This window comes from Armigeres subalbatus, chromosome 3, assembly GCF_024139115.2.
Source record: "Armigeres subalbatus isolate Guangzhou_Male chromosome 3, GZ_Asu_2, whole genome shotgun sequence".
NCBI classification, from domain to species: domain Eukaryota; kingdom Metazoa; phylum Arthropoda; class Insecta; order Diptera; family Culicidae; genus Armigeres; species Armigeres subalbatus.
Window position 1 is genome coordinate 223,090,234 of NC_085141.1, and position 22,231 is coordinate 223,112,464.

The following is a 22,231-nucleotide window of genomic DNA, read 5'->3' on the forward strand; positions in this document are numbered from 1 at the left end:
GCCAGGTACTGCAGAAATGCCGCGAATACAACGTGCCCACACATCATCTATTCATCGACTTCAAAGCCGCATATGATACAATCGATCGGGACCAGCTATGGCAGCTAATGCACGAACACGGATTTCCGGATAAACTGACACGGTTGATCAAAGCGACGATGGATCGGGTGATGTGCGTAGTTCGAGTTTCAGGGGCATTCTCGAGTCCCTTCGAAACCCGCAGCGGGTTACGGCAAGGTGATGGTCTTTCGTGTCTGCTATTCAACATTGCTTTGGGAGGGGTAATACGAAGAGCAGGGATTAACACGAGTGATACAATTTTCAATAAGACCGTCCAGCTATTTGGCTTCGCCGACGACATAGATATTATGGCACGTAACTTTGAGAAGATGGAGGAAGCCTTCAACAGACTGAAGAGGGAAACCAAGCGGATCGGACTAGTCATCAACACGTCGAAGTAGAAGTACACGATAGGAAGAGGTTCAAGAGAAGACAATGTGAGCCACCCACCGCGAGTTGGCATCGGTGGTGACGAAATCGAGGTGGTAGAAGAATTTGTGTACGCAGCACTTTCCTTTCGAAAACTCCGAGTGCGCGAAAGTTTCGAAAACTCCTCCACGAGCATCGTCCAGGTCTCGTGTCCGTAGAGGACTACCGGTCTAATGAGCGTTTTGTAGATTGTCAGTTTGGTACGGCGGCGACCTCTATTCGATCGGAGCGTCTTGCGGAGTCCAAAGTATGTACGATTTCCAGCCACTATGCGTCTCCGAATTTCTCTGCTGGTATCATTTTCGGCAGTCACCAGTGAGCCCACCCGAGCAGATTACAATATTAAATATTACATTTACAATTCATCGGTTGATTGGCTCCGCGAATGTGGGAGTAAATCTACAGGACAATTATCTCTTGCCTTCATACGCAAGCGCAGCGGAAGGCCATGTATAGCAGATTTCTTCTCCGATGGAGAGAGCACCGAACAAAAGAGCTTGATGACCGGATGTCTGGAAAAAATGCCGTAAACTTTGCACAGCGTGGACTTTCATAAGAGGCCAGGGTAAGGATTCATCGCTAACACTTGGACACTTTGCTTTGCCCTTAAAACGGGAGTTGAACGCTGTGAAATTCGAACGCATGCCTTGTGATGTTTTGCTGCACCTCATATGGATGGACAGCTTGCACGAGAATCTGAAGAGGGTTACAACGTTTGGAGCATATAAAGGTGGTAATCCGGAAGTGTGCCGATACGTGTGGCAATTGCAGGCGTCCAATGTTACATGCTGGTGAAAGGTTTGATGGATTCCTGTCAGGCTGTGCGGAAGCAGAGCTGGGATGTTGACGTGTCTACTACAAGTACGTATTGTCGAATGAGAGTGCTCGTGATTCCGGTAAAGGAACGCTTGGGTATCGAAACTCGCCCAATAGGATTTGGGTAATATACCAATATGGCAATATGGCTCTTCCAACACGATGGTGCAAATGGTAAGTTATCCCTTCGTTAGACGATCATGTGGTCGGGTGGGGTGTTTGTTGCTTCTGGAGTTGCGCGACAAATATTCTCCTACCATTCGTTTCAATTGGTAAGTAATGTTTACTTATCATGGACTAGACTATTACAATGGCAGTACATATAACAAAATATAGAATATTTGATATATGTAGTTAGGTACTTTTATCTGAAAATAATCTTTAATTTTTACTACTACTTTATTCTATTCAATATCGTTATTATTTTTAGGCGACCGCTTCCTCTTTTTTTGTTGATATTCCGTCAAAAGCAACCAAGCACTGGGAAGTTTTGCCTTTTTTCAAATTAGATTTTATTCGAAATGTGCATATGCGGGTACTTTAGGAAAGGATTTGATATCCCCAAATGTAAATGTAATTCATTGATAATGTGACCAGCAAACGAATCGCGGGACGTCTCATTGTCAACGATGAGGGATCCAGATGTTTTTATTAAGGAATATACCTACATGTTAGATTGTATTGAAACATACTGAAAGTGCAGCCAAGTTGTATGACCAAGTTCCTATTACATGAGTGAAGACATCATTTAGAGCGCTTTGAGGTGTATGCATTGGACTGTAGTAGAGCTTATTTAACTCCAGCTAAATTTCTCATATCCTACTCTAAATTCATATTTTTTCCAATGTCATGTTCAACATTTTTCCTGCTTATTACTGTGGTTATCTAATACCTTAGTAAAAAGAAACATTGCAATGAAGTAAGTTTAACTAAATAGATTTAGAAAACGACTATTCTCCGTGTTAACAAATAAATGACTAAACCCATATTTCCATGGATTCAATCATGTACAATTTCGTTGGTTTTGTCAAGAATACTAGGACAGTCTGCGTTTTGACTTCAAAACTGTATATTCATTGTCAGAATATACCTGGAACATCGCCACGTATAATCGCAATTGAAAGATGTTTGAAGCCTATTTGTAATTGAGTTTTGTTTCTTATTATAATCTACCCATGATTTTTTTCTCAATTAAATAAAATATATCACTGTCCTCAAGACGCCTTTACCATATTTTCAATATTTTCAATATGGTAAAGGTGTCTTGAGGACAGTGATATATACCAAAGTATATTTCTATGCAGGGTTCGTACGTTTCGTTTTATGATTAAATCATGCAATTTTCTGGTCTATGGACAATGTTTCGTAGTTTGTGGTGAAAATATCTTTGACTCACTCCTCAGCCTTGAATATTACTTTTTTCACTCAGTTTGTACATTAGTACGCATGTTCGCGGTGATGTGACGTTCATGATGCACTACGTGTCTAGTTACATGTTTGAATCTCGCTCATTACAAAAACATATACAGATATCAATATTTCCCTAACAATTTCAATTAGAAACAAAAAGGGGGAAGGGATTTAAATATTTAACTTTCTTTCTCGTTTCAGAGAGCGATCAATGGCACTTAAACCTAGGCTTATTAGCCAGGGCAAGTTTAATAGCTTCGCCCCATCCCAGCAAAATCATCAATGGAGTGACATACATTTCTTAGCATGGTCATTCCCAACGTGTATTCAATCTTATCATATCATTTGCTTATGATGATACTCCTAAACTATATTCCCTTCCAACCATCCAACTCCTTGACATCTATGAGGGCGTCGGTGAGTCGCTGGCCTCTCGTTAAGTAGATGTCATATCATCATTTCCTTCCCTTCCCTAGTAACGGAGAAGATGGGCGTGGCCAGCAATGGTAGCTTTCATGCTTTATCATTTTGGACCTCCAATTGGGTTGCTATCAATTCCCAAATAGTAATCCATAAGCAGTTGGGGTAAGAAAGATAAAGAATATACATGACAGCTATCAGTATGCAATCTACGAAATACTCCGTTACAACGCAACGCAACGCAACGCAACGCAACCAGTGAGCCCACCCGAGCAGCACAAGTCAGATCAAAATTGTTGCAGCAACTTGTTTGTGACTAAATCTGGTTACATATAAATTGCATATAAATATTCAGCTCGGTCCATGGCTGCAGGTCGCCAACCACGTAGTCTGCGGAGGGTCCGCAAATCATCCTCCACCTGATCGATCCACCTTGCGCGCTGTGCACCTCGCCTTCTTGTTCCAGTCGGATCGATGTCGAGAACCATTTTCACCGGATTACTGTTCGACATTCTGGCTACGTGCCTGGCCCACCGCAGTCTTCCGATTTTCATGGTGTGAATGATGGATGGTCCCAACAGCTGATGCAACTCGTGGTTCATTCGCCTCTTCCACGTACCGTTCACCATCTTCACCCCACCATAGATGGTACGCAGCACTTTCCTTCCGAAAACTCCCAGTGCGCGGTGGTCCTCCACGAGCATCGTCCAGGTCTCGTGTCCGTATAGAATTACCGGTCTAATAAGGGTTTTGTAGATGGACAGTTTGGTACGGCGGCGAACTCTATTTGATTGGAACGTTTTGCGGAATCCAAAGTACGTACGATTTCCTGCCATGATACGTCTCCGAATGTTTCTGCTGGTATCGTTATCGGAGGTCACCAGTGAGCCCAAGTACACGAATTCTTCAACCACCTCGATTTCGTCACCACCACTCGGTGGGTGGCTCACATTGTCATCTCTTGAGCCTCTTCCTATCATGTACTTCGTCTTCGACGTGTTGATGACTAGTCCGATCCGCTTAGCTTCCCTCTTTAGTCTGATGTAGGCTTCCTCCATCTCCTCAAAGATACGTGCCATAATATCTATGTCGTCGGAGAAGCCAAATAGCTGTACGGACTTCGTGAAAATTATACCATTCGTGTTACTCCCTGTCCTTCGTATTACTCCTTCCAAAGCGATGTTGAATAGCAGACACGAAAGACCATGACCTTGCCGTAACCCTCTGCGCGTTTCGAGAATGCCCCTGAAACTCGAACTACGCACATCACCCGCGCTTTGATCAACCGCACCATTGTTTATTACTAATATTGATTTATTCATGGGTATTTGTATTTTTTTTTCAAAGGAAGATTTTGGTTTCTTTATAGAAAATACTTCTTTTATCATTGAAATTCTTACATTTCAAAGTGCTAATATATTTTTGTTTTGTTTATGGAAGTTTTATATTTATTAATTGCTTCTTATCTGGTTTCTTTATGGGCAATTTCCGATTTTTTACAAGTTTATTTTTTAATTTTTATTTTAGTCTACCGTAATCGTATATGATCAGTCAAACAGAACGAAATAATATTGTGAACTTGTATTTTTTCTATTCATGAACATTTCGCTTAAACCGCTCTACTTGCAGCTTTAAATGCTTTTCCTCAGTAAGGAAACCAGCAGAGTACGTACAACATACGCAACATCGATGAAAGCAAACAAAACTGATCATCAGGAGGCTAGTTGGTAGCTAGTCAGTCAATTGTTGCAATTACTGAAACAGGCATCTACAACGGCTAACCAGTGGGGTGCCCTCAAAAAACAATGGCAGCGGCACTCCTCGACTAATCGCCGAGGCAGATAATAATCGAATCCATGCATTCAAATTTCGTTGCAGCCAGCAGCGCTCCTTCTGCTACCGTACAGAGAGACAAAAGGGAAAGTGTTTTTAGATCAACGTGGGGCTTAGCGGACTCAGCAGCAGGCGTCTTCGAGCCTATTGCGGGAAGAAACCCGTTTAATGAGCTATTAGGCGAGAAATTTCTCACGAAGCATACATAGCTACAGCAAAAATAAACAAATCATCGTCGTAACTCTTGAGTCATGGAGTTCAATGTTACTATTTCTTCGTGTTCGAGAGGTCCGGACGTCTAAAAAAGACTGCGGAAGCAATTTTTTCGAATGCGATTCGTTGCATCATATTGTAAATGTAGACTAATTTTTTGCCAGTAAATGAGTTAATGACCAAAGAAATCATTAGAAAAGGGGTTAGATATCATGTTGTTTGGAGATAAATATTAGAGTAACTGAGATTAATCATCGTATAAGGCATATCAAATAAATTTGCAAGAACTAACGACCGATTCTTATGTTTTAAGTCGACTTAAGTAAAAGACACTAAAGAAGGCTATGCTATGTATTTTTAATGTTATAAAGTGGAAAAATTGAACAGTATTAACTCGACTTATGGTAAGTGAGAACAAATTAATCGAATATGGTTATTTTTTGAGTTCTGGAAAACTGGTCAGTTTAGTTAAATCAGGAAAAACGGGCCAAATTTAGGTCAATTCTTGCATTTGCGTTTACTCTTTTCCGAGACGAACTCAATAGACGGAAGCAAAATCTAAAAAATGTGAATTTTTGAAAAAACAAGTTTCTTGCTTTCTTATGATACATCAGCGGACAAGACAGCAAAAGTAAGGAAAATATGATTTTGAAAGCGCCTTCTTGTTCATATGTTCTTTGTTCTTTGAATACACTGGAAAATTCACTACAAACTAATAAGCATTGTCAACTTACACTTTATTCGCCAGCAATCCATTATGAACGGAAAAATCCTGAAAAAAGAATCGAAAAAAGGAAATGAATGTGATTAATGTCATTCGGTTCGGTACATCTCACTGCCATTAATATGGAACTGTCCGAATGGTTTTAAAACTTTCTCGATATGTATTATTCCGCCCGGTCCCATCGGAAACCTGCCCAAGGCACTTGAACTTTTATCTCATCGTCGTCACCATTTCGGTACGTACACATAACATAAGTCAATCCTCTCGGCCCAGCCAGCAGCCAGCCACTTTCTTGGATAGGTTGGGTGATTTCATCATTCCACATCGCCGCACCGTACACCCCAAAACCAGATAAATAAATCATGTCCATGAGAAGAAACCAACTTCAGCGAGTTCGAGAGCGTGTTACGTTTTCACTTTCACCTTGCCAATATAAGTCAAGTCGCATCTCAGCACATCATCGGCGAGCAAGGCCTAGGCTAAGCCGGCTAAAGTTTCGATCGCGGTATTGGAAGCACTCGTTCGCATACGTGTGCTTGTTCCGTTCGTTGAATGATGTTATTTTTTTCGCTGAAGATTGTCCGTACGAGTCTCAATGCAATCAAATAGCAGCATCTTATCCGTCGGTTGTACCTCGTATAACATAAGGCCAATAAACCGATTCGCAATAGATGGATTAATTTGAAGGGCTTTATTATCGTGAAGCTCTCAACGATGAGTTGTGATGCCATTGGTTTAATTCATGGAACCTATTTCATTAATTGCAGAAAACTTTTTTGGAGGAGAAACATGTCAGATCGAGGTCCGCACTTTTCTTCGTTTTAGCGTGAAGACTGATTAAAAAACAAAACTTATAAATTATCACACTGGACGCTGAACAATTCTTAAACAATTCTTGAAAAATACACATTTTTTCATATTTTTTTTTTGTAATTCTTAGAATTATTTTTGGATTTACAGATCTTTATTAAAATGCAATACAGTAGCTCTGTATTTTGCTATTAAATATTTAAAATTTACAACAAACACTGCACAATATATGAGAGGAATATCTTATTCAATTATCATGTGTGATAACTGTGAAAAATCATGTACAATATGATATTTTGCAAAGTTTCATTCAAAACCTCAAAACCTTGTTAATATCTAACAATATCCTAACTATATTTTGATTTATTTCAATGAGGTATGATCGATAAGAACTAAAAGGTGGTAAGAACCATTATTGTAATTATAACACATTTCCGTAAAATCTAGATGTTTTTATCTGTTTTTCATAAATATAATCCGCATGAGCATTGGCACTCAACCTAATATCTTGCTTCGCCAAAACCAGCTGCCAGCGATAGAGTAGGAGCAGGCAGTATTTCAGCGCTCCTTAAATAGAAGAAAGCATCGGAACTGGTCCGACCGCTAGTCATTATTTCTCTTTTGCAATCGAACTTGATCGGCGGAGCGCCAACTCATATGAACTTACCCAGTTGTATGCCGCAGCACAGCTGCGTGTCGGTTAAGCCATTGCGCAAAGAGGTTCATTGGTAAAAATATTAACCAAATGTTGACAGCCAGAATTCAATTCTCGAATTTAAACTTTCTCGATTGCAGACTATTCTTCGATTTTGCTAGTTCGAATATAATGTGGGAAAGCTTGAATGTCCCTCCGAATAATCCAGAACATTAGGAAAATTGCCCGGAATAAGCCCTAGAGAACAGCTTCTTTTATTTTCTTTTTATTGGCATTACATCCCCCACTGGGACATTTCCGCCTCGCTTCTTAGTGTTCATTCAGCCCTTCCACAGTTATTAACCGCAAGGTTTCTAAGCCAAGTTACCATTTTTGCATTCGTATATCATGAGGCTAACACGATGATACTTTTATGCCCAGGGAAGTCGAGACAATTTCCATACCGAAACTAGCCTAGACCGGCACCGGGAATCGAACCCCGCCACCCTCAAGACCATGCTTGCTTTATAGCCGCGCATCTTACCGCACGGCTAAGGAGGGCTCCTAGAACAGCGTTTTTCCTTAAACCTTTCGGGACGGATGTGTCAATGGGTCATATATTCCCAGCGTTTTAGATTGGCTATGTAAAATCGCAGAAGAGAGCTAGGTCCCCACTTTTTTCAGCAAAATTGTTCATCAGAATCTTGGCATTGCAGAAAAGTCAAGTCGGAGATGAATTATATCCTGAAGATTTATATATCCGAGGCTTTGGGACGATTTCGCTTCTAAGAGCATGCAAGTGAATCTGAAATGTTTAAATCCTTTACCACATTGTCTGATAATTATGAACACTCTGTCAAGTTTAGTCTTCCTGAACGTCAAGCCAGTGATTAGTTTTCAGGAATACTAGATGTTCAAGGCTCTCCAAGGCATTTTCCAGTTATCAACCGGATCAACCAAGGCTTATGCAATACCCTCGCCATCGGTTTATACCCAATCCAATTCAATAAGCACATGAGCATCGTGTTAATTACTATGTCTGAAACTCGATTATGCATATACTCCAGGTGGCTTAATACGCGGCATATAGGCAATTAACTTTGAATGTACATCCGATTTTAACATCCCTCGCTCCATGACCTAGGGTAGGCTAGCTGCGTGCGTTCGTGACCTCGTCCAGTTGCTTGCACTGGAAGGTCACTTCCGTCCCCAACGACCTCACCTCGGCGCCGTCACCCAAGATCCCTTAGGTCAGCCGTCCCGCTAGCTTGCGCTCCACGTTTCAGCACTAATATTATTTCACCGGTCTTGATGCGCGAAAAGCTTCGCACGTCCTGTCCCAACGCCGAAGGCTTTTCGGTCACCCGCATCGACGTCGGCGTACTTATCCTTAGCAGTTATCACCAACTTTCTTTGTGGTTTGAGATTCGCTCGACTCCCGCTTTGAGCTACTGACCAGCTACCAGGGATTTTCGGTCCTTTGTGCACGGACCGGCTGGTACCCTCTTGCGACCTGGAGACTTGCGTCTGGTTGGTGCCTTTTGCTTTTTTGGGACCGAGAAGTGGCCTTCTCGGGTCAACGCCTTTCGGACTCCACTACACACCGATCTGCTCCGTCAAGACTTTACTGACTGAGCCGTTTTTGGTTAGGCGCAGTTTTTTCCTCGTTGGCCGTCAGGGCAAAATCAATCGCCTCTTGGGCCAAAGTCGCTCTTCCAAGGAAGGAGAAGGCCTTGGTTAAGGCACCTTTGTCGGCCTTCTCGCTTCCCCCTGGTGGCTGATAAAAGCGTTCTGTTCTTGTCTTACGACTCGAACAGAATGGCGGTGCACCAGCAGGTTCTGTTTCAGTTCCTTACTGATGTTCTGCCTTCCGCTTGCGAACTCGATAATGCTATCGAGTTGCTCGACGACCACCCGCATTCCGGGTTGGGGCCTAAATATTGTACCCAAATCACAAAGTTAGTGTAGCCAAACGAGCATGACGATGTTAGATCTTCTTTCTTAGGGGGGACTTTCGTCTGCCCCTGGTCGTGACCTCAGGGTCGTTTTATTGATAGTTTTTTGGGAGGGAAAGGCTTTAACAGAAACACTTCCCAAAAAAAAACAAAGTGGACTGCGAAAATAAGATGGAGAATCAAGGAATCGTAATTCTTCGAATGAATGCGAAATATGGAAGCTAACTGTTACAGTGTTTTCTATTCATTTTAATGGCATGCTTTCTAATGTTTTTCAAAGGAATAGGATAAGGAATTTTTAGCACATTACCGAATTATCCATTGAGGGTTCCATACTATGCTACTCGACTACTTCTGAAGGTGCAAGCCTTAAGATCTAAAGCATTAACAGCGTCCTCATTCTAACATTGAAGCAGTCAATTTCCAGCTTTGGAGTAGCTATAAGCAGCACCGGAAGGTAGACTACAAATAGATTTCAATACATGATACCAGATCGTTCCGAATAGTTCCCGAGAAAACTTTAGTCAAATTTCCTTTTTCATACTAATTTGTTTGGGATATGCTTTACAGCATTAACTTCAACAAACCACCAAAAATTTACAAGCTACAATCATCAAATTTTGGAATCAGTTCATTTAGTATACGTGTGAAATTAAAAAAATACGAGTTTCGTAAAACGAAAGAAAAAAAAATTGAGGTTTTGTCCGGGTTTCCGCCATTGTAAAGAGTAGCTCCGCACTGATCGTGTCGTTTCTGCTGCGAATAGAGCCACGCTCTAACGGCTTTTCCATACCCGAACACGAGTACTATTCCGGGTGTTCGGCGGCTGGTTGACCAGAAAGAATCCTATTTAGTGGCCAAACTTCACGGCAATCTTGCACGCTACAAAACTCTTCTTCGGCTGGCCGAAATCCACGCGGCACACGGCACACACACGGAGCCTTTTGCTCTTCTTTGGTTCACACGTCTGTTCACCACTCGTCTTTCACTTCTTATTTCCCGCTTCTCACTTCTTACTTCTTACTTCTCACTTCTTACTTCCCACTTCTCACTTTGCACTCCCTACTTCTCCCATCTAACTTCCTCCTTCTTGGCTTCACTTCTCACTTCTTACTGCTTTCCATTTCTCGTTCCTCATTTCTCACTTCTCACATCTTACATCTACACTTCTCGTGTTAAATTTCTCACTTCTTAATCTCACTTCTCATTTGTCGCTTCCCACTTCTCAGTTCTCACTGTCACTTCTCGTTTCTCACTTCTCGCTTCACACATCTTACATCTCACTTCTCATATCGAATTTCTCACTTCTTACTTCTAAATCTCGCTTCTCACTTCTAAATCTCACTTCTCACTTGAAGCTTCTCATTTCTCAGCTCTTACTTATCACTTCTCGTTTCTCACTTCTCATTTTTCACATCTCACATTTTTATCTCATTTCTCACTGCTCACTATTCATTTCTCATCTCTCACTTCTTATTTCCCGCTTCTCACTTCTTACTTCTCACTTCTCGCTTCCCACTTCTTATTTCTCACTTTTCGCTTCTAACTTCTCATTTCTTATTTCCATTTCTACGTTATCACTTCTCCCTTTTTATTTCTCACTTCCTATATCTCACATATTACTTATCACTTCACATCTCACTTCTCACTTTCCACTGCTCGTCTTTTACTTCTCACTACTCGCTTCTCACTTCTCACTTCGTCCATCTTACTTCTCGTACTTAATTTTTTACTTCTTTTTTCTCGCATCTCATTTTTCGTTCCACACCTCTCTTTTCTCACATCTCAGTTTTTACTTCTCACTATTCACTTCTTACTCCTTTACACTACTTACTTCACACTCTCATTTTTCACTTCGTACTTCTAGCTTTTCACTTTCTCTCTACTAGCTTTTCACATCTCACATCTTAAATCTCACGACATCTTAGATGTCAGATACCAAAATCTAATTTCTCATTTGTTACTTCTCACTTTTCAATCTCATTTCTTACTTATCGCACAGACAAATAGACATAATACTCGTCAAATTTCCATCGTTCACTGATTTACTGGTCAATTCAAATAATCATTACTTGGCCAATCGATCACTCGTGGCGCACACATCTGATTTGCTCTAGTTTGACGTTTGCTCACTACCGCCATCTGGTTCGTGATTTGCCCAACTAACTGAAATCAACAGATGTCGTTAGTGTTTAAACGACGATTAATTTGATGAGTGAATGTTCAATGTGTTATGTCTGTTTGTCTGTGCTTATCGCTTCTCACTTCCCGCTTCTCACTTATCACTTTTCGTATCTCACTTCTCTCTTTTCACATCTCACTTCTCTATTTCATTACTCATTTCTCACTATTCACTTCTCGCCTCTCACTTGTGACTTCTCATTTCTCCCTTCCTACTTCTCACTTCTCGCTTCAGAAATTCTTTTGAGAACTCCTCCAGAAGTTAATTCAAGGTATAAATTAGAAAATTACGCCAGGCCTTTTGACATTCGTCCAATGATTCCTTCGGAAACTTCTATGGAAGGCCTTTGTAAATTTCTCCGGAAATTCCTTAGAAACTTTCTCCAAGAAATCCTGGGGAAATCATTTTAGTAAGACCTTACGGAATTTGTTCCGAAATTCCTGCAGGAATTATTCAAGAAATTTTGTTGGAAGAATTTTTCAGAAAATTTATTATTTATTTATTAAGGAATTTTCTGAAGAGTTTCTAATGGATATTTCAAAAGAATTTCCAGACGAAGTTTTGAAAAGAACTCTTAAAGTAGGGTACCTGTTCCTATATCAATAACAATAAGGCAATGCGCATATGAAATGCATTGATTTCTCACCCAAAAATCAAGAAACATGAGAATAATTATGCTCGGATCACGTAATTTTTTATTGAAAGCAATTTAGTAAATTTAAAAATGAAATTATTATCACATTATAGAAGTATTTAGCTAAAAAACATCATCACCGCCATGCACCTATTTCAATAACATTCAAAAACAGTTAATCCTATGCTTGTACCTATATCAATAATACTGTTTCCAACATAAAATACGCACACCATTACGTGTGTGTATAGGTAACGATATGATTGCAGTGATGTCGACTTCTTCAATGTTTTGTATTTGAGTTAAAATATAGTTACGAAATTGCAGTTTTTGTTGAAGTTTTCCAACTTATCAGTTTAATTTTATGTTTGTCATAGATTATCTTTTCGATATACATTATTTTACAAACATAAGAGAGAGAATTTCACAGTGAAAGTTCATTCAAGCGCTTTAAAATAAAAATCTAGGTCGGCAACCCTTGAGAGCACTGCAAGCCATGTAAACAGTTTGGAATACGAACAAGGATGATTTAGACGTTGTTCGAAATAGACCTATATCAAACTATAGGAAATCGCGTTGGTTTTTCAAAAATAATTATATTTAAAGTGAAAATGTGATGTGCTTTATGTGTTGTGAAGTGAATTTTGAAAGGATACATTTGTGTTAGCTTGAAAATTAGTGGAAAACAACGACGTGAAAACAGATGAATCTGCTAGTAGCAATCGAGCAGTGCATCAAACCAACAGTTCAGAGGTAGGAAAATGAAAATAAAAGTGCTTTATAATTTTATCTTTTAATAATTTGATTCTTGTGCATTAAAACATTACTTAAACATAATCTTGAATAATATTCCAAACATTCAAGAATGTGTTCCATCCATTATTGTGTACATACGATGTGAGAAATTGCAATTAAATTGATTTTTTATTTGGGTTATCGACGGTTGGGATTAATATACGGGCTGTTATTAATATGGGAACAGATACCCTAATTCCAGTAAGAATTTTTAAAGTAATTCCTAAAAGAATTGTGATTCTCGAAAAAAATTAAAGGAATTTCTGAAGGTCTCAAAGAATATTCAATTAAATTTCCGGAGGAATGTCCGATGCGATTACAAGAAAAATCGAAAGAATTCCTGGATGAAGTTCTGAAGAAAATCTGAAATAATTCCAAAAATTTCTTCATGGAGGGATCTCTTAAGGCGTTACTTGAAGAATTTCTTTAAGGAATTTTCTGAAATAATTGCTGGAGCAATTTCTTGAACAAGTTCAGCGGAATTCCTGAAGCAATTTCCAAAAAAACACGAAGGAATTCTCATACGGAAATTTCGAGAGGTCTCCCTGACACAATTTCCGTAGGTAATTCGAAGAGAAATTCAAAAAATTCAAATTGCTTTAGAAATTCATTAGGAAATTGTTCGGTAATTCCCGGCGGAATTAAGGTCACTCCTGACGGAATCCAAGTTTAGGTTTTCAGGGGCACACCACTCGATACAGAAACAACGCACAACTGTTATTTTTATTATATCACGCATGCTGCGACGCAGCAAAGCTAAATCAACAAAAATGACAGTTGTGCGCCGCCTCTGAATCGAGTGGTGTGCCCCCGAAACGCGAGCACTTTGGAACTTGGATTCCGTCAGGAGTGACCTTAAGGGAGCCGAGAGAATGGAATACCTGAAAGAGTTTCCTAATATTAATTTCCTAAAGAATACCTAAAGGAATTCCTGAATGAAATTCCGGAAGATTTTCTAAAAGAATTTTGGATGAAATTTTCGAATGAATTAAAGGGATTTCTGAAAATGTTTCAAGATTTATTTGCTGAGGATTTTTGAAGACATTCGTTGAGGAATTTAGTAATGAATCACTGGAGGAATTTCCGATGGATTCCTTAAAGAAATTAACAACGGAATTACTGGAGGAATTTTTGAAGGTATGCCTGAAAGAACTTCTGGATGTCTAATCGAATTAATTCCTGGGTGTATCTTTGGAGGGGCCCTCCTTAGCCGTGCGGTAAGACGCGCGGCTACAAAGCAAGACCATGCTGAGGGTGGCTGGGTTCGATTCCCGGTGCCGGTCTAGGCAATTTTCGGGTTGGAAATTGTCTCGACTTCCCTGGGCATAAAAGTATCATCGTGTTAGCCTCATGATATACGAATGCAATAATGGTAACTTGGCTTAGAAACCTCGCAGTTAATAACTGTGGAAGTGCTCAATGAACACTAAGCTGCGAGGCGGCTCTGTCCCAGTGTGGGGATGTAATGCGAATAAGAAGAAGAAGAATCTTTGGATACTGAATTGGATCAAAACCTAAATGAAAAATTCTTGAGAAATTTCCAAAGCAACTCCTGAAGTAAATTCTCAAAGAATTCTTGAGAATATCCGAAGAAGTATGATGATGGATCAACTGCAATCCCGACATTTTTGGGTTTTTATTTTGGTGGTAGGTCATTTGGCATAAAGTCGTTTGGCATAACGCCGTTTGGCATAAGGCCGTTTGGCATAAAGGTCGTTTGGCATAATGTCGTTTGGCATAACGGCCGTTTGGCATAATGGCCGTTTGGCATAATGGTCATTTGGCATAATATTTGTGAAATCATCAATTTCGAAACTTATGCATAATATGTTAAATTATTTGTAATGATTGTCACTTTAACATTATAAAAGGGATGTTCTAAATTGATTTTTTCGAATTAAAGTACAGATTCTATCTATCTATTATTTGCCTATTTCACCTAAAATCTTTTTACCTCTGGGTCAGCAGCAAGATCGTCGTTGACTAAACCAAACTACAATATACGGAAAGTCAAATGGCAAAATTGTAAGGGCAATAAACAGCAAATGAAGTTATTTCTGCATGACATATATTCATCTTTTTAAAAGCATACTTTGTCGTTTATAAGTCCAAAAAGTATATGTATATAATGGGAAGATATAGCTCCTTCTTTCAAGAGATGCATTTTCTTGGCGAAGGCAAAGGGAGATTTTATTCAATTGTTCAATTAAGGCATTTGCTCGGTTTAAGGCAAAAAGGGATATGATCCCTTCTTTCAAAGGATGCATCTTCCCGACAGTTACATCAAAGAAGATATGGTTCCATTTTTCAAATGATACATTTGTCCGGCAGATGGCGAAATACGATATGCTTCCTTCTTCCAAATCAGGCATTTGCTCGGTTTAATGCGGGGGAAGATACGATCGCTTCTTTCAGCCATCACCCCGGATGGGACAGTACCCCGAGATCCATTAGCCCGAATACATTTCGAATCTGTAGTTTTCTGCTATTACTATTTTTAACAGCCACAGATACCGATGAATCGTAAAATGACAATCTTTGAAAAGAATTTGTTTAGAATAAAAGTATATACTACAGTTACTTAGATAAACGCAATAAAGCTTATGTTAAATAAACATTTTTGACCTAAATTATCATTCTACGCTATCTGGAAAAGTTCTATCCTACGAAATGGTGTGAGTGAGGAGATAACACCTTCTTTTTATTAACATAGGTGTACAACGGAAATAATAGCTTCTTTAAATGAACGGCAACGGGTTAAGGCAATACAGGAAGTAATGCCTTCTTAAAATGAATGCATTTGCCCAGTATAAGACAAACATAGGAGATAATGCTTCTTTAGATGAATGCATTTGTTCAACACAAGGTAGACAGAGGAGGTAATGCCTTTTTCAAATGAACGCATTTGCCCGGTTTAAGGCGAACGGAGATGATAATGCCTTCGTTTAATAAACGCATTTGTCCAATATAAGGCAAACAGAGGATAATGGTTTAACGGAAACACAGGTGATAATGCCTTCTAGAGATGAACGCATTTGCCCGGTATATGGCGAACATAGAAGATAATACCTTCTTGAAATAAATGCATTGGCCCGATTTAAGGCGAGAGAGTTCATAATGCCTTCTTTTATTGAACGCAAATACGCCCAATATAAAGCAAACAGAGTTGATAACACTTTCTTCAAATAAATGCGTTTGCCCGGTTTAAGGCAGAGTTGGTAATGTCTTCTTCAGATGAACACATTCGCCGGTTACAGTTGGTTATACCTTCTTTTAATAAACGCATTTGTCGGTTTAATATGTACAGGGATGATAATGCCTTGTTTAGATGAATGCATTTGCCCGATATAAGGCGAACAGAGATAACACCTTCTTTAAATGATTGCGTTTTCAAGGTATAACGAAATTATTTCTGTCATGTCATGAGAGGAAACGGATATTCGAAGAACAGAAGAGATTTTCTCATTCTAGGGTCTTGTAGTCATGTCCTTCTTGTCACAGTAAGGTTTATCCCCGGCAAATTTCAGAAACAACTTTTTCTACCCCTTCACTCTGTTTAAATGCATGTTCGCGAGCCGTCCCAAGCCCAGTCGACGTGGGCTGAAATTTTCTCGAAATTCTCATCTCAGCTTAAACAATCTTCAAATGTAGCACATGATATGTAATGGGAGTTTTTGGACCAAGAACTTGTAAAAGGATCGAAAAATAAGTAAGGATCCACGATGAAAATTCTCGTAAAAAATGTGTAACTTACTCAACTGGAGTCGCCCTGCTATTGAATAAGCCGTAAAACAAGTAATAATCATTCACATGAATTATAAATAAATTTCTATTGATTAATTTTTTTTTTCACTGAAATAAACTATAAACTTGAAATCAGGACTACTGGGGGTACTGGCTCATTCGGGGTAGTGACCCACTCGGGGTGATGGGTGATGACATTCATTCGAGTAATGGCGTTCGTGGTATTGGCCTTTTGGCCTTTTGGCATAACGTCATAGAGTCGAAATGGTTCCTTCTTCCAATTCAGGAATTTGCTTGGCTTAAGACACGGGAAGATAATTCCCTTCTTTCAAAAGGCGCATTTGTCCGGCAGACGGCAAGAGACGATATGATTTCTTCCTTCATTCAGGTATTTGCTCGACTTAAGGAAAAGGAAATAATTATCCCTTCTTTTAAAGGAGGCATTTGCCCAGCAAAAGCCAAAGAGAATATGACTCCTTCTATCAATTCAAGAATTTGGTACGCTTAGCTCAATGCAATGGGAAATATGATCCTTCCTTAGAAACCATTTGCTCATAAAAGGAAGAAATGGGAAAATTTAATTTAATACTGATCTATCTTGCTGGTAGGTGCGTCAACATTTCAAATGGTCCCGTTTTGACAGGAAGCTTCTTCATTCATAACTTGTCACGCCGTACAAATCCGTTCCCAATTATCATGTATTGGCCATATGAAGGAAACCACGTAACTGAATGGCTCAACAAATCTTACTTATCCATTACACAGCTCAAATAACAATTATGCCAAATGACCTTATGCCAAACGACCATTATGCCAAACGGCCGTTATGCCAAACGGCCATTATGCCAAATGACTTTATGCCAAACGACATTATGCCAAACGGCATTATGCCAAATGACTTTATGCCAAACGGGGTACAATCTTTATTTTTGGCATGAAGTCTTAATTCCAGATTGAAAACAGGGGTTTGTTTTACTACTGTTCAGATTTCAAGTTTTTTTTCGAGCTCAGTGAATTCAAAAACTGAATCTCGGCAAAAAATTCGTTTATTGCTTATTTTCAGCAAAATATTTACCTACCGTATCTCAGCAACTGTATCTCAATTTTACTGAGATTTCGTCAAAAATCATGTATGCTGAAACGCGACGTGTAGAAGTTCCCACCTCGGTAAAATAAACAAAAAATGCTGAGATCTCGGCAAAAAAATTAAGTGTGTTCAGCAATGACTTCTGCATAGCTTGATTATTGATTTAAAGAAGGTCTTAAGTCAGCTCGTGTAGTGAACCTCGTTGTACACATTTACACCCAGCAAGTAGCAAACATTGTTCATCGTCGGTATCATCGGTAATTCAAACCCGCAAGACCCTGGATGCCACAAAACCACTTTCTCTACACATTAAAACGTCTACACCCGGTTGAAAGATAAATCGTGCTGACGGCTGATGTCCGCTCGCTTTTGCCACCAAACCCAACCTAATCGCGTTTGAAGCACTGTAGATACGACTTACAATTTACTTCCTGCAGCGCGACCGAAGGGTCTTATCATCAGCATTGCGGGTACAAAAGAAGTCAACATGTCGCTTGCACTATCATTCTTGGCTCATTCCATCGAAGAATGTTCCCCCACGGAAAAAATGGTTTAAATTAACAGGTTTGATCGGTGGCTACTTTTGTAAGAGGTTGACGATATATCCGTCGTAACATCAGAAAGCTCCTATCGAGAAACGGTGGCTTCTCTCGAAGGGGGTCATTAGCTGGCGGGCCTCTTCCGAGGGTCCACTTCCCTCGCCGCCGAGTGACATACATTTTATACAATCTAAACGTGAACACACGACCGGCAAACTATGTGTTTTGCTACTGGAAAGCTTGTTCGAGTGTGACCGCGATCGTCGAGGGTCTTGATACTTGATGTCGAGATGTGTGTCTGAACGGGAAGAGCCCATGTGAACTTGGCGGATACTTAGCACTAACCGGAATGTGCATCACTGTAGTAATGAGTATGTAATAAGTGCTGTTTTAGTGAGGACAGCCTTCAGCACAAGTACCAAACAACAAGGCGACAAGAAAATCAATTCAAAGCTATTTTCAAGGAAGATAACAATCAGTGCGGAACTCATACCTTACATAATTGAATTATTTGTGAGAAACTACAATACCATTTATGAGAAAATAAAAAAAAGTTTTAAAACAAATTGGCACCGATTTTTCTCATTTCTTCAATTATTGTTTTTATGATACGCAAGCGAAATGTATAGAATTTCGTAAATATGTACATTACACATTCTATTTTGGCTAAGGGTTATTTCTAAAGGAAAAGTTCTAGCAACTATACCTTATATATGGTTTACAAAAACGAATTTTTATCTTATCTCCGTTACGTTAATCGTTCTCACGGATTTTTTTTTAAGAAAATTAAAGCTTTTAGCTTTTAAACACAGGTCAAATTTTCTCTACATGTTAGGAACATTTCTTTCTAGTTTTAGACATATAGTGGCACGCAAATGAACACCGCTATAAATAAGTTGCGCTAGAAAAACAGAAAGTGTGTGAATTGACAATGTTCCGGTTTGACTGCAGGGAAATTAAACATGCTGTAAGACATTCTGAAATGGATAAACTCCAGAGGATGTAATTTGTGCGACATCGCTTGAGTTTATTCGTTTCTGACTGATCCGCATCTTTTCGCGTGATGCTCATGCAATTAAAATAATTCCCATTCCCGCTAAAGCAAACACGCTCGCTAGCTTACGGTTGATCTCTTGGTGCGATCTGTGCTGCTGTTGCTGCCTTTCCCTTCGCGATTCACTTGAGCGGGGCGTTACTCGTTCCGTGCCGGGAGCATCGAAAGAATAATTGGGCCATTTAGCCTACATGGCTCAAGCAATGACAAGTACCACCGATAAGCGTACCAAAGCTGTGAAACAACCCTGCCCTCCACAACGAAATCTTTTCTTTTACAGTTTAGAGTAAGCACATTGTTCCACGCCAACGAGGTTTGTCACTTGTAGTCGAAAAGATTACTGAAATTATTCGCATTGCATTGTTTTAGAGCGGCGGTGAGTAGTTATACTTAAACCGAAAGACAAATTGTGCTCAACGACCTGTGGCGGCACAACACAGCGTAATGCCATTCCGAGATCCGTGCTGCGGCCGACGACGCGACGCGACGTAGCTGGAATAATTGCCTCCCATTTTGCGCGCCCCGCTCCACGAAAAGTGCGAAACACAAGTAAGTGCCACCGGTTTCGGGCCGTCTGCACCGAGGTCCCACCATCGAATCAGAGGTCACCGCCATAAACCGGAGATGCGGTTCAATTTGCCGATTTTACGATGTGGTTATTGTGCAAGATTTAAAATAGAGAATTGAGATCTCCAAGCGCAGTTTTTCGCACACCAACGTCACTGTATAGGATATATAAAACAAAAGTGGGTGGTAATCTTGTTGCGGCAAAAATATCACGAATACTTTTGGAGGAAGACAGCACACATTGACAGGAATACAGCGAAGTCACGCACACTTTCTTTTATTTGGAGAAGTCAATAGCCGAGTGGCATCTCCGCCGAGTATAGGAAAACAACGCAACGGTATCGGATTGTTTTACTATTCTCAATGCCACCATTCTCATTATTTCCAGTTTCTACAGCCGAGTTAATTTGCATGTTCGATCTATTTGTCTCTGGCGTATTTCGATCTGGTACCTACAAGTTGTTGGATTATTATTGTTCTGTGCCCACTCCTTTATACGATTTTCGAGGTCGTCGTACTGATTTATTTTCTTGAGTGGGATGTAACCTATTCCTTAGGTTTGATTGTTTTCTGTAGGATGGATGTTCACATATTTGTAATCTTGAATGTAGGAAGGAGATCCACTGACATAGGTAATATGTTCGGAATATATCTGCATGACATTTCCATTGTTGATAGTTAAAAAATATGATCTTAGTATGAACGTACCATTGATGAATTTAATTTTATTTCTTCAGAGCAGCGGTTCTCAACATTTTAATGGAAGTGCACCCCTTAAGTTCTTGGCATTGCTTATAGGTATATTAGCTGGAAATTCAAACTGTTGACGAAATACGCTACTATTACTAGGTTTGAACCTTTAGATACGTTAAAACAGCATGCAGGTGGAAGTGCACAGGGAATATGAATTATTAATTTTCCATGTGACTTCTTTCCATAAGGGTACATAGTTGAACTGAATGTTTCTCCATTAAATTTTCAAATTTAATAGCGTTCCTTCGTTCAAAATTTGGGTCTTGGAATAAGATAAATATATTTAGATTTGTACAGAAAAAACAGAATTTCAACGAATTGGAGAATACTTTGGTTTATAAAACTAAAGATCAAAGAGTTTTTTTTGATTCTTACTATCGGAAAGGAAAACCAAAAACATAAATTCGGCAGGGACTATGTCCAAGGGCTTGACGATCCCTCCTCAGGCCACCTGCGAGTTGTGGTGTGACAGTGGGCTCTGTTAAACCTCTATAAAAAGCTGCATGTCCGCAAGTAGGCTCCGCCAAAGCGACCGTGTGCCGAACAAAGCGCACAAGCCCAAGGCCTGATGTTAGACCGGCCTCTGACGAGACAGGAGGTTTGCGCACGCCGAATAAGCCGCCATTAAAAACAACCATTACGAACGACATAGAAGATAATACGACTCGATATAATCGGCAACGGCCTAGGCGACGATTAAAGGATCACGATTGGAAGCTTGGAACATGGAACTGCAAGTCGTTAGGCTTCGCAGGTTGCGACAGGATAATATACGATGAATTGCATCCCCGCAACTTCGACATCGTAGCGCTACAAGAAATCTGCTGTACAGTACAGAAAGTGTGGAAAAGCGGGCATCGAGCAGCTACCTTCTACCAAAGCTGTGGCACCACCAACGAGCTGGGAACCGGCTTCATAGGGGCCATCCACAAAGTACGTCACGCCCCTAGGGGGGAGGGGGGGTAACGAGCAGCGTGACGACTCATACAAAAATTTTAGAGGTTTAATACAAAAAGGGGGGATGGGGGTTCGAAAATCGCCAATTTTTGCGTGACGCACTTTATGGATCTTCCCATAGCGCGGGGGAAGATGCGCCAACGCGTGATTGGGTGACAGCCAATCAATGCAAGGATGTGCAAGCTGATGATATTAGGCCGTTTCTTCAACTATAGCATCATCAACGTGCACTGCCCACACGAAGGGAGACCCGACGACGAGAAAGAAGCGTTCTATGTACAGCTGGAGCAGACATATGTACGATGGATGCCCACTGCGGGATGTCAAAATCGTCATCGGTGACATGAACGCTCAGGTCCTACCTGTATAGACCTATGAAATGTATAGACCGGTCATCGGACCGGATAGTCTGCATACCGTATCGAATGGTAACGGCCAACGATGCATAAACTTTGCCGGTTCCGGCGGAATGGTAGTTAGAAGCATTTTCTTTTCCGCAAGAATACCCAAAAGCCCACATTGAAATCACCTAATCAAGTAACGGAAATCCATATGGACCACTTTTTAATCGACGGAAAATTCTTCTCCGACATCACGAGCGTCCGCACTTACCGC

General features: G+C 40.2%; 1 protein-coding gene across 1 annotated transcript in view; it reads right to left on the minus strand.

Moving 5' to 3' along the window:
* Nucleotides 1–22,231, minus strand: part of LOC134220219 (calpain-C) — a 99,154-nt gene that overhangs the window by 33,445 nt on the left and 43,478 nt on the right. The window contains exon 2 of the mRNA XM_062699216.1: nt 5,916–5,953. The gene's annotated coding sequence lies outside the window, so the exon portion shown is untranslated. The remainder of the gene's footprint in view (nt 1–5,915; nt 5,954–22,231) is intronic.